The 12,941-nt window shown below is 32.6% G+C and overlaps 1 protein-coding gene across 2 annotated transcripts in view; it reads right to left on the reverse strand.

The window, feature by feature from the left end:
• Positions 1-8,387, reverse strand: part of LOC135196169 (nephrin-like) — a 129,927-nt gene extending 121,540 nt beyond the window's left edge. For both annotated transcript variants that reach the window (XM_064222759.1, XM_064222750.1), the window contains exon 1: positions 8,248-8,387. The gene's annotated coding sequence lies outside the window, so the exon portion shown is untranslated. The remainder of the gene's footprint in view (positions 1-8,247) is intronic.
• Between the last annotated feature and the right edge of the window lie 4,554 nt (positions 8,388-12,941).

The raw sequence follows: 12,941 nt of genomic DNA on the forward strand, positions 1-12,941 counted from the left end.
ATTCACTCGAATTCTCTCTCTCTCATAAGTTTACCTTTCCTCTGCATATGCTCCACTTCCCACACGTCTCTTACATGGATGCCGCCTCTGTCCAGTGAGGCCTTGCATGTAAATCTTGCCAGATCATTTATTCATGTATGTAGTACTGATGTATGTATATATATATAATATATATATATATATATATATATATATATATATATATATATATATATACATCTACATACATAAATCATACATCATTTACACACACACACATGGGGATTTTTTTTAAATTCACAAATGTTAGGCCACGGATAGTTTTTAATTTCTAATTCACCATACACTGGGGTAACTTACACCCACTGGGAATTATGAGTAATAAGTGTTTCGTCACCAAATGGGATAGAACTGCCTCCTGGACCTGGTTTGGAAAGGTGAAAATACAGTAGTAACTGCGACAGTCATAGAAATATATATATATATATATATATATATATATATATATATATATATATATATATATATATATATATATATATATATATATAAAGCTTGGATTTCTGACTATTATTTTCCTGTGGTATTCGCTTGTTTATATACATACACACAACATACTATATATATATATATCTTTAATATATATATATATATATATATATTATATAATATATATATATTATTGATGAGACAATTTAAAGTTAAACGATGAGACTGGATTTCAGCTAATGGGAAAACTTACAAACACAGAGTCATAGATTCATACATAATTAATTTGTTTCCTCGGCGGTCTTTAAGGAAGAGGCCAAAACAGTATATATTAATATGCGACGGGATCTTGAAATTAAAAAAAAAAAACTTTTTGGAGTTATTTGCATTTAAAAGGATGGTTCTGAGGCTGGAGACAGAGATAAGTGCAGAGTTCATAGAGTGGGATAATGTTATGGAAATTATTTAGCTGAATGGGAACTGGTAAAGAGCCACTTTTTAATGATAATGAAATGAACAAAGTCGGTAAGTGAGGCGAGGGAACAGAATTGCTAATGTGATTTATGAATATTTTGAAGTGGTTACAGTAAAAATTTGTGCGCCATGGAAGGTTAAAATCTTCCATTGGATATATAATAATATAGGTAAACAGAAAGTTACTATACTCAGTCAGTAATTATGTTGTATTTTCAATTATAAATTATACTGGAGAAGTACTTCATTTTATTTCCAATCATAAACTATACTCAGGAAGTACTTTATTTCATTTCCAATTATAAACTGTAGAATTGAAATTTAACTCTTTAAGTCAGTAATTATGCTGTATTTTCAATTATAAACTATACTCAGGAAATACTTTATTTCATTTCCAATTATAAACTGTAGAATTTAAATTTAACTCTTTACTTATATTTCCCATCCTCCCTTACTGTACATAGCCCTGTTTATCTTTCATTCTATTAGATAATCAGTCAGTGTATTAATCCCTATTTTATTTTTCCTCAAAATTTTTGACCAGAAAAAAACTTCATCAGAATCCACTCACTCTCCCTCAATCAAACTAGACTCTGTCTTCCAGCCAACCAGTCACTCAGTAGTCAGTCTGTCTGTGCGTCTGTCTCCATTCATCTTGCATTCATATGCTTTTTATATGAGTCCTTTCATACTTGCCAAACGACCAGCATTCAGAGCCCTCCGAAGCCAATCAACTCGAAAGGCAGGCTGACGTTCTTATATTTATATTTTCGTTTTTATATTTCCCCCGCCCAGCATTACTGCCGCAGAACAACGGCAGATTTTTTAATAACAACAATATTTCTTTTTAATTGCTTGTGATGAAAATAATACCTCTCTGTTTGAAACTGTGTTTTGAGTGGGGAGACAACTCGGTGTTCGTTTTGATATGAAAGTAAGCAAACCATTGTAAAACGATTATGATAATTATATAATTATAGGCGAAGTAATTATAATATTCAAACTGTAGAGAGGCCTTTCAAATTGGATATACTTGTTCAGTACAACTGACTCTCATCATCCATTTACACGCACGTCACTTTTAAGGTTAAATTTAGCAATGATCGTCCGTCTGGCACTGCAACGACACTGGCCACCACGGCCGACTGAGGGAGGCATTATACGCTGTACAGAAAACTCGATTTCTTCGGTTAATTTTTTAAAATTATCGAGCAACAAAAGCGTAGGACATGAGAAATGACAAAGAAAGGTACATTTCAGGAGAAAATATAAAGTGCAAACAAGATGAAAAACAAACACAAAGCAATCAGATGGATGATCATTATTCCTGCCAGTAGCCTTCACACCCTCCCAGGCCGACATAACGCTTGGATACCTCGCAGTTGTTTTGAAGATTTCAGCCGTTTATTTGTTTTAATAAATGAAACGTTCAGTCTTTCGCATTTCGGTATCTTTAGTAGGAATTTTTTCTTATTGCTATTAGGAGCGGTTAATTTTGAGTGATATCTCGTGCAAATGGGGACTCATTGAATTAGGGTGGCTATGAAAGTCTTACTGTAGTTTATAGGGAACAAAAATGTTTTAATTTGACAAATGAGAAAAAAAAAAATTGTTTACAGGGAAATTTTTTTTAAAATTGTACAGATGACGTATAAAGAAGATGGGAACTATACCATTTCATAATGTTTGATATTGCATATTTTCTAAATATAATTGGCGTTTGAATTAACGATTCTGAACTATTCAGGTTTTATCAATCTTGATGTATAATCCTCTTTCCCTAAAAAAATAAAAATAAAAACACTTAGAATTAAATGTTTCTGGTGTGAGTTTAACTTTAGGCTTCAAATATCACTTTTCCCAATTAAGGGCATTTAGTTTTGACATGAAAATAAATTTATAGTTTATGGCTTAACTTAATTCATTTCATGTTCTTTCATTTGCTCTCTGCTTCCGGCAATGTAACAAACTGCTCTGGAGAATATGAATTCATCAGAAAAATAGGATATTTAAGAAGTAACCATGAAGTTTTTTGGGATTTGGTGTAATATTAGGAAAAAAAAACTTCAAGCAAGTGTCTCTAATAAGGGAAAGCGCAGCAAAAGAATATTTTTTTTTTTTTGAAGCTTGCTGTTACCAATTAACAAGAGATTGGCCCACCTCCCACCCAAGATATAATTGCAAATATGGTTCGAAGTGGTTAGGACATTTGTCTTTGCTCTGCACTTCATATTTTAACACGAACGTACATTTCCCATGCGTGTAATCATCGAGAGATTTTTATTCTCTCTCTCTCTCTCTCTCTCTCTCTCTCTCTCTCTCTCTCTCTCTCTCTCTCTCTCTGAATATGAATATAAGTCAATACTCATCCATACCAAATGACCTGCATTCAGAACCTTCAAAAGCCAATCAATTCGGAAGGTAACAGTATTAAAATGCATTCGTTATATGACTTCAATACATGCTCTTTGTATGCTTTATTTTTTTTTTTTTTTTTTATCCATCGAGCATCCAGCATGCGCAATTAAATTATCGAGGTGCTGCCTGAAATGGCAATTAGCTACTGCATTCTTTTAATTTAATATATCGCTGACTTTTATCACCCTATATGCTTTACAAAGCAAAATTTTAGGGTTGCATTTTTCATAATGAACACGCTTGTATTTAGAGATATAAACGTGATCATTTGTGTCCAAAGCTGATTTTCTCAATTTAACAAAACTGTGTTTTTTTATGTGTGCTCAAACTCGCCTCCTACTTTTAAAGCTAGCTCTAAAGTGAATAAAATAAGTAAGTGCTTAAACTCTACCTTCAGCCAACGCCCGTGGCACAATATTGAAAGAGGCTAAGGCGTTTTACAAATGGCGTTGGCAATAGAACAAAGTACTATTACCACCAACCATTAGTTATGGTGTCATCCGGTTGCTACAGTGGACGGGGAATGGAATTTGGAATAATTTGTTTTGAAGTTATATATGCGGCCCCCCCACAAAAAAAAAAGTATATACATACATATATATATATATATATATATATATATATATATATTATATATATATATATATATATATATATATATATATATATATATATATATATATATATATATATATATATATATATACTTCCAGAAACTAAAAAGCAATTTTATTCATGTTATAATACTTTATGTATCTATATCCCGTAGTTATATTCTACATAAAAAAATCGAATGTTTTGAGTTTTTAATAAAAAAATATATATTTGAATATATATATATATATATATATATATATATATATATATATATATATATATATATATATATATATATATATAATATAATAGCCAATGTTTTGAGTCTAAAAAAAATAAATACATAAATAAATCAATAAATGAAAAAATAAATACATGAATATTGTACATATATATATATATATATATATATATATATATAGGATATCTATATTATATAGATATATATGTATACAATTATTCATGTATTTATTTTTTCATTTATTGGTTTTATTTATGTATTTTATTTTTTTTAGACTCAAAACATTGGCTATTATATTATATCTATATATACATATATATATATATATATATATATATATATATATATATATATATATATATATATATAAATATATATATTTTTTTTTATTAAAAACTCAAAACATTCGATTTTTTTATGTAGAATATAACTACGGGATATAGATACATAAAGTAATTATAACATGAATAAAATTGCTTTTTAGTTTCTGGAAGTACCCGACGAAAAATACATAAACAAAACCAGTCCCATAAATATAACAGGGCATAAATTTCACAACTAGCCATTGGGCAGTTCAGCATGTTCGTGGGGAAATGATTTTATTTATTGCTGTATCGGGAAAATACAATCTCAAGATATCGCCATAAAGACTTATCTCTGAAAATATTGCCTGGAGATTAGATTCCTAGTCTCTTAGTTTTACAAATCCTTGTTCGCTTATTCTCCATACTTAGGTTGTTTTTCTGGGTTTTATCTTAAAATTATCTGTCAATACAAATCCCATATGACGATTGGTATTCAAATTAATATTTTATATTATAAAGAATATCCAAATTCGAGTTGTAGTGCTCATCGTTGGTAACACTGTATGGAATTGAGGAAAGAAAAACAATAAAGATGAATGAACGAAGAGTAGGCTAAAACAAACTTGCAAAATGAAACCATTCATGATTGCAGTCGGCCATTCCAAGTAATATTTGTGATCCCTAGTTTACTGAACAATGTCCACCTGTAAAATTTAGTTCCTCATAGATGACATCTCAGTGTGGCACATTTCATCAGCTGGCTGGAAATGATGTTCCACCCATCACAACTGGGAAGCAATGACAATGAATGTCAATGCAGTCCTTGCTTATTATTGCCCTTATTTTCTCTTATCTTGTCAAAATTAAATGATATTCATAACTGGGAGACTTGTGAAGATCAAAACTTACTCCAAACGACATTTTATTTCTAACGCAAGACTCGCGCTCTCGTATTTGTTTATCCAGCTCCCTCTCTCGTCATATTTATCTTTTACATCGGCTTTCAAATGACTCTCGTTTGATGCATCCCTCGTTCAAGGCATTCACAGCCCTCCGAAGCCAGATGGCAATCAGCGGTGGAGGAAAAGCAAAACGAAAAACTGTTTCGTCATCCCAGTTGCAGCCAAAGGCTATTTAATTTTCTTTCAGATGCACACCGCACGAGAGAAACTAACTCCTAAGAGTCTTTGGGTCTGTTTCCGATTTTAGTTTTGACTATTTAGAATGAAATGCGTTTATTATATTAACATGGTCAGAACGTGTGTACTACAACAATATAAATATGTTATATTCCTGTTCGTCATGACTTACGTGAGATAAGTAACATCAAGCAATTGAAAACTCAATTATTATTCTCGACCATGAGCATTTAATTTTATTTTCGGCGTGCAAAGGACGTTCCCAGTTTTCTGAGGGTATGTAATTTCGTTGCCGCTCTCTGAACAAACCCCACTTAGAAATGAAAAGTCAATTTTAGCTGCAACGTCGCATCCCTGCAGGTTTGAGTCAAAAAAATAAAATGTACAAATGTAATTAGATTCGAAAAAGATCCCCCGTCTTAACTTTTCTTGCAACATGATCAAATTGAATCTTATGAGCGCACGTAGTTGTAAGGTAATTGGCTTCAATGTTTGTAATTTTAGTATTAAAAAAAGATCCTGTGAAAGGAATATAAAAATTGTACATTTTTAGGGAAGTTTCCAGGTTCTGTAAAGTATGTGGGCGTATTGAAAAGCATGCCAAAGCATTAAGATTGAAATTCGGTCAGATGAATAAATAAAGGAACATAGTATATATATATATAGTATATATATATATATTATAGATATATATATATATATATTATATATTCTATGTTCTTTATTCCATTTTTCTGACACGAACTCATAGGACATGCCAGCTATAAATGAGTTCGTGTCAGATGAATAAATAAATACATAGTAATATATATATATATATATAGATATATATATATATATATATATATATATATATATATATATATATAGGTAGATAATGTGTGATTTGAAAATATCGTCATTTCGACAATCAGCCTTGCTCCATTTTCACTTGGTTATCCTCTAATTTTTTCCTAATTTCTCAAAACCTTTTTAACTTATCAGCAATATCAAGTACTTTATACTCATTCTATTCTGTATGGTTCGTCTTCACAAAGGTTCTCACCGATATTTAAATTTTTAAGCAGCCCTGTACCAAAAATGAAAAAGATGTTTATTATAAGAAAAGTTTTATTACTTTACATAGGATTATGTAAGTTCAGTAAATTGGATATACATTGATTTTTTTTTTAATCTTGACTGCCAGATATCAGGCATTAAAATTTGTTCATATTCAACGGCTTGCCATGAACGAATTAGCTAAGTTTGATTTCATATATAAATCAATCTACCTTCAATACTCAAGTAAATACTCACGTAGTTACGAAAAGGGCTTGGAGAATGTTACAAACTTCTCATTCCATAATACTGGTAATCAAATGGTATCCCATATCCGACTACTAAATACACTGAGAGTGTCAAGAGTTAAAGAGTATATTCGAACACATAGTCACACGAAGACTTTCATAAAGTAATCCAGTCAAGTAAGAATGGGGCATAGAAGCCTACTTGAGGATTATGAGACAGGAAGGAAAGATAAGGGAAGGTGCTACTTGAAAGTAAACATCCTGAATGAATAATGTTTTTGTTGATCGAAGATGAGTTTCGAAAATTAAATATGTGTAAGGTAAAACACACATACACATATATTATATATATATATATATATATATATATATATATATATATTATATATATGTATGTATATATGTATATATATACATATATATATATATATATATATATATATATATATATACATATATATCAATATATCTATATATATATATATATATATATATATATATATATATATATATATTTATTTATATATATATATATATATATATATATATATATATATGTGTGTGTGTGTGTGTGTGTGTGTGTGTGAGTGTATGTATACGCATATATGCATGTATAGATCATGAGTTTTTTTTTCAGTATGTAGAGAGTAGTAGTTGGCCGACGAGTAGAAGCTTGAAGCTTGTGTTTCCCAGAAGGTATTCAGTGTTACTATTGCTATGGGCCAGAGGTGTTTGCTAATGCCCATTCATAGTTCGGTAGTTTAGGGTAGTCAGTGCTCTGCTACAGTATCCACAATCCAAAGTCATCTACTCCTCACTTACACTCACATGTGCAAAACAAGTACTGAGATATGGCGTAAGAGTATAAAGGTGTGTACCAATAACATCCCAAGTTAATACATCTCCAGTAGGTAGGGGCGACATCTGTTGCCATTATCAGAGCTCCTGTTGGAATGTTTCAATGACGGCTCTAGCGAACTCTCTCTCTCTCGCACACACAATACCATATATACGTATATATCTATATATATATATATATATATATATATATATATATATATTATATTATATATATATATACACACACACACACACACACACACACACACTATATTGTGTACGTATATGAATGCATGCAAGATTATAAACATAAGATTAATCGTTACGCCAAAGCAAAGGGATTCTTTATTGCAATGGAAAAGTTTTCCTCGATCTCAAAATGTCATTAACACCTATTTAACCAAGACTAAACAATCTAGAAACTGAAATATGTCAAATTCTTCCAAAAAGATTCGTGAAAATGTAACTGCGCAACTTACCTTCCGAAATCGGTGTCGTGAATGATATAATTATAAACACCATTAATTGCCCTGCTTAGAAATATAAACGGAAGTGATACAATTTTCGAAATCTAACAGGATTCTCTCATGAAACACGGAGCGAACTGGCGGTACGTCTTTCTCCCACGAATGGTTAGCAACAACTGACCGAGTGAGAGGCTGAGGGCTCCGAGATGAGAGCGGGTAGAAAGGAAGACCACCTTTGCTAGGCAGAGGAGAGAGAGAGAGAGAGAGAGAGAGAGAGAGAGGAAACTAAGCGGAATATGCTGTCAGTCGATAATACCTGTAGGATTTTGTAGGTCTTTCTACGGATGTTTCGTTAGCTTAGAAAAAAAATTGCAAGAACATCTAACCGCAAATACTTGACGCTCTTTTGGTTTTACACTGTTAATACTCTTAACACCGTGGATTATAAGGACATGAAAAGGGCTTGGATGTGATTATTAACATAGAGAGAGAGAGAGAGAGAGAGAGAGAGAGAGAGAGAGAGAGAGAGATTTAATCCACACATATTTCTTCAACACAATGGGCTCGTTTTGTTGCATCTGATGTGTCGGATTATTTTGTTTCTTCATCTTATTATGCGAGTCTTTGCAGCCCTATTTACTTCGTCATTACTCGTGCAAGATTTTCTCATATATTGGACTTAATTTCCGTCATAAGAATCATGAAGTTATCCTTTGAGAAAGGAAAGGTTTTTTAAAAGAAATATCTTTCCTCTTTCCTTAGATATATAGACTAGAATTTCAAGCTGTTCAAAGATAAACAAAGAAGTGAAACATAAGAAACGAATGTATTAGGAGCCAAATTACTTTATGACGTACATGTCAAAATGTACTTATTTAACCAAACACTACTTTTTCGAATATCCGGAAATTACGAACAAAAGTAGATATAATGTAATCACAAAAAACAATATATTTTAAACTTAGATGAAAACCAGCGCAAAAAGCATCTCTAAATTGTCAGATGCGTTGATTTTGTCTTGTGCTAATATCTAATGAAATGTGAAAGTGTATGGTGAATAAAAGGTCCATTGTGTAGAACAAACATCAATGGAATTGCAGAAACGCGTTGGAACTGGAGTCTTTACCGGAAGAAGTAATGTTACTGCACATTATGTTATCATAAGTCTCCACACCATGAATGAAGTTATATCGCTGTTGCTGACTGTCTTCTCTTGATTCTTTTCTGGACCTTCATTCTCGAGTAACGTCCACAGTGGCCATTTCGATGACAGAACATCACCTTTGAAAACAGAATAGGACACGTTTCCCTATTGTCAAGCCAACGCTCAGTGCGCCGGCAGCTTTAGTTGGGTCTCTCTCTCTCTCTCTCTCTCTCTCTCTCTCACTCCCCCCCACACTACACACACACACACACACACACACATATATATATATATATATATATATATATATATATATATATATATATATATATATATGAATTTTTATCACATCACCGTGATTCATATACATGCATTAAGCTACAAATGTCTTTTAATATCCAATTCGCACTACCTCGGAATTAAAATATTTTCATTTATGTTAACCGAATGGGAATATTTTATTTGATAATAATTTCGTCCTCTCGTGGGTTTGAACCATCGCGCAGAGGAGAAATCAGGACTTCAGTGACGTCTTTACCGACTCGGCCTCACTTGTTGGCCGAGTCGGTAAAGATGTCACTGAAGTCCTGATTTCTCCTCTGTGCCATGGTTCGAATCCACGAGGGGACGAAATTTGTATCAACTAAAAAATTTGCCTTCGGTTGAAATATATGAAAATAATTTGATTCCGAGGTAGAGCGAATTGGATATTGAAGGATATTTGAAGTTTATATATATATATATATATATATATATATATATATATATATATATATATATATATATATATATGTATATTATATATATATGTGTGTGTGTGTGTGTGTGTGTGTGTGTGTGTGTGTGTGTGTGTGTGTAAGGAAAATATGTGACGCAATTGTTCGCTGCTATTCACTTTATGCACATAAATATAATCATAACTGTAATAAAAACGAGAACTTGCAGTAACACCTGGCTACTCCGGAGAAAGACCCAGATTCGTAAATTGTCGCCAGACTGAATCTTCCTGACGAGGTCAATATGATTTCGGGAAGAAAAGGGAAAAGAGACGAAGAGAATCTAATGGTTTTCCATTATTCACCTCCTCCTCCTTGCCAAACATTCTTTCGTAGAGAGAGAATCTCGGTCGTTAGAGATCTCTGAAATGGAATATCAAAGTACTTTTCCACTTTTATGTCCGCGCGGCCCCGAGTGAAATGTTTGAAAACTCGCCGCTTCAAAATTCATTCCCCGACCGAGTCTGAATTTAGCTGGGAATAAGGAACGGGGTAGAATGGGCGCATTAACAATCTGCATTGAAAATATGATCACTTCCAGTAATATGCATTTTCAGGCAGACCTTCCAGGTTCCAAAAATACATACATTAGTCAACTTCCGAATTGCTTTTATCCCGATATACACAGAGTTACAGCTATGGCTGCCTTTTTCCCTTCTGCTATTAAGGGAGGTACAAGTCCTCAGGACGTGAAATATTCAGTTCCCCTCTTCTGGCAAGACGGACGTCGTGTCATCCATAACGGCTGCGATTTTGCTATAAAAGCAGCGTGAAGCCTCTTTGATGTATGGAAGGGAATGCACTGCTGCTTATTTATAATTTGTTGGTAATGTGTCAATGCAGAGTGGAAGTTCATTTCTTATTCATTGCTCAAACTCCCGGTATTTCTGAGACTCAAATGTACTTAATTATCCATTGCCTCACTTTTAGCTTTCTGTAAAGGAAAGCTGTTCAAATGGCTTTTTGTCTGTCCGTCCGCCCGCGCTCATGTCTTGAAAACTACTGAGGCTAGAGGGTTGCAAATCGATATTATGACCAGCCACCCGCCAATCATCAAACATACCAAATTGCAGCCCTCTAACCTCAGTAGTTTTTTTCATTCTAATCAATGTTAAAGTTAGCCGTGATCGTGCTTCTGGCACCGGTATAGGTCTATACACCAACACAGGCCACCGCCGACTGTGGCTGAAATTTTTATGGGCCGCGGCTGAGAGTTTCATACAGCATTATACGTTGTACATAAATCTCGGCTGCGCCGAAGAAACGTCGGCGCATTCTTTACTTGTTTTATGAACGCGTTAGTTTTTCAGTCAGATTCACTGTACGATATTCTTTGTGGTAAAATTAGGTTTATTTGTACGCAGCCGTATGCATGATTTTCTGAAACGCCTCACGTCCCAAATTTCCCATTATATATCCAGAATTTTAATAAATCTTAAATTATGCGGCTGAATTTTTTTAGCAACAGTATATTAGTGATTAAAGGACAATCTACTATATATATGTTAAGGTCAGTTATTATCACAATAATTTGCTTGTATGGATTCCTCAACTTCCTCTGTTGCCAGATTCTGAAATACCTGATTCTGAAATACCTGAAGATGCCCAGTCTGCCCATTAAGTACCTTTCATCTTACTCCACCTAAAACAGTAAAGGGATTAACTGAGAATTATTTTCCATGAACGCGAAAAATAAGATAAGTCGTGAGAAGACTTATGCCTAAATGATCATTATTTGAAGGTGTGAGAAGACTTATACCTAAAATGATCGTTATATTTACTTGTGAGAAGACTTGTACGTAATGGTCATTATTTTCAGTTCTGAGAAGACTTACTTTACTTAAATGGTCATTATATTTAGTTGTGAGAAGAATTATACCTAAATAGTCATTATATTTAGGTGTGAGAAGACTTGTACCTATATGGTCATTAATTTAAGTTGTGAAAAGACTTATACCTAAATGGTCATTATTTTAATTTGTGAGAAGAATTATACCTAAATGATCATTATTTTAAGTTGTGAGAAGACTTACACCTAAATGATCATTAAAACGTAGTGATGTGGAAGTTATAACAAAGGTCTGGCATGAACCAATGGAGAAACTTTTATTGTAAAGATATAATTTGTAATATAATGCTTACCAGCATATTTTACGTAGCTAAGCATGCACCAGTTTATATTGCCTAAAGTTGTTTTTTTTATATATATTTAATTCAGCTTGAAATTTCTTCATTCTACCATGATAACCGTATTCTGGTCTTTCTTGGAACTGTTTTTTACCGTAATGAATTTAATATTCTTTAAATTTCAGCAAACATCAGTAAAGGAATTATAAAGACAAATTGAATCATGAATATTAAGGATTTTGCAGTCTCAAATGACTTTACATTTAACATATTTAGTTAATGAATTGTAATTGTTGCATTAATGTCGCTCTGATTTTCTTAAAAGCGGTTATTCAGACTGATAATATCACATAAATGCATCATTTACGTGAAATAAAAGTCATGATCCTTTTCCAGTTTCATGTATGAAAGATTTCAAACAACAAAAGGAATCCCTTCATTTACTTTGCACTGTATTTCAGATATACTTTATTCAGTTGGTTGAGTCATCATCTTACTCGTCTTGTGTATAAAGTTGTTTTTTAAATTGAAGTCCAGCGCTTCGGGGTAAAACCATTTATCTGGTTGTGAAGTTCTTAGAAGACAGTTTGATGCTGTTTGTCACACAAAACGAATTATTTTCTCAGGTCTTTTTGCGTGTTTTTACTAAAACGGAAATG

This window comes from Macrobrachium nipponense, chromosome 23, assembly GCF_015104395.2.
Source record: "Macrobrachium nipponense isolate FS-2020 chromosome 23, ASM1510439v2, whole genome shotgun sequence".
Classification (NCBI taxonomy): Eukaryota; Metazoa; Arthropoda; class Malacostraca; order Decapoda; family Palaemonidae; genus Macrobrachium; species Macrobrachium nipponense.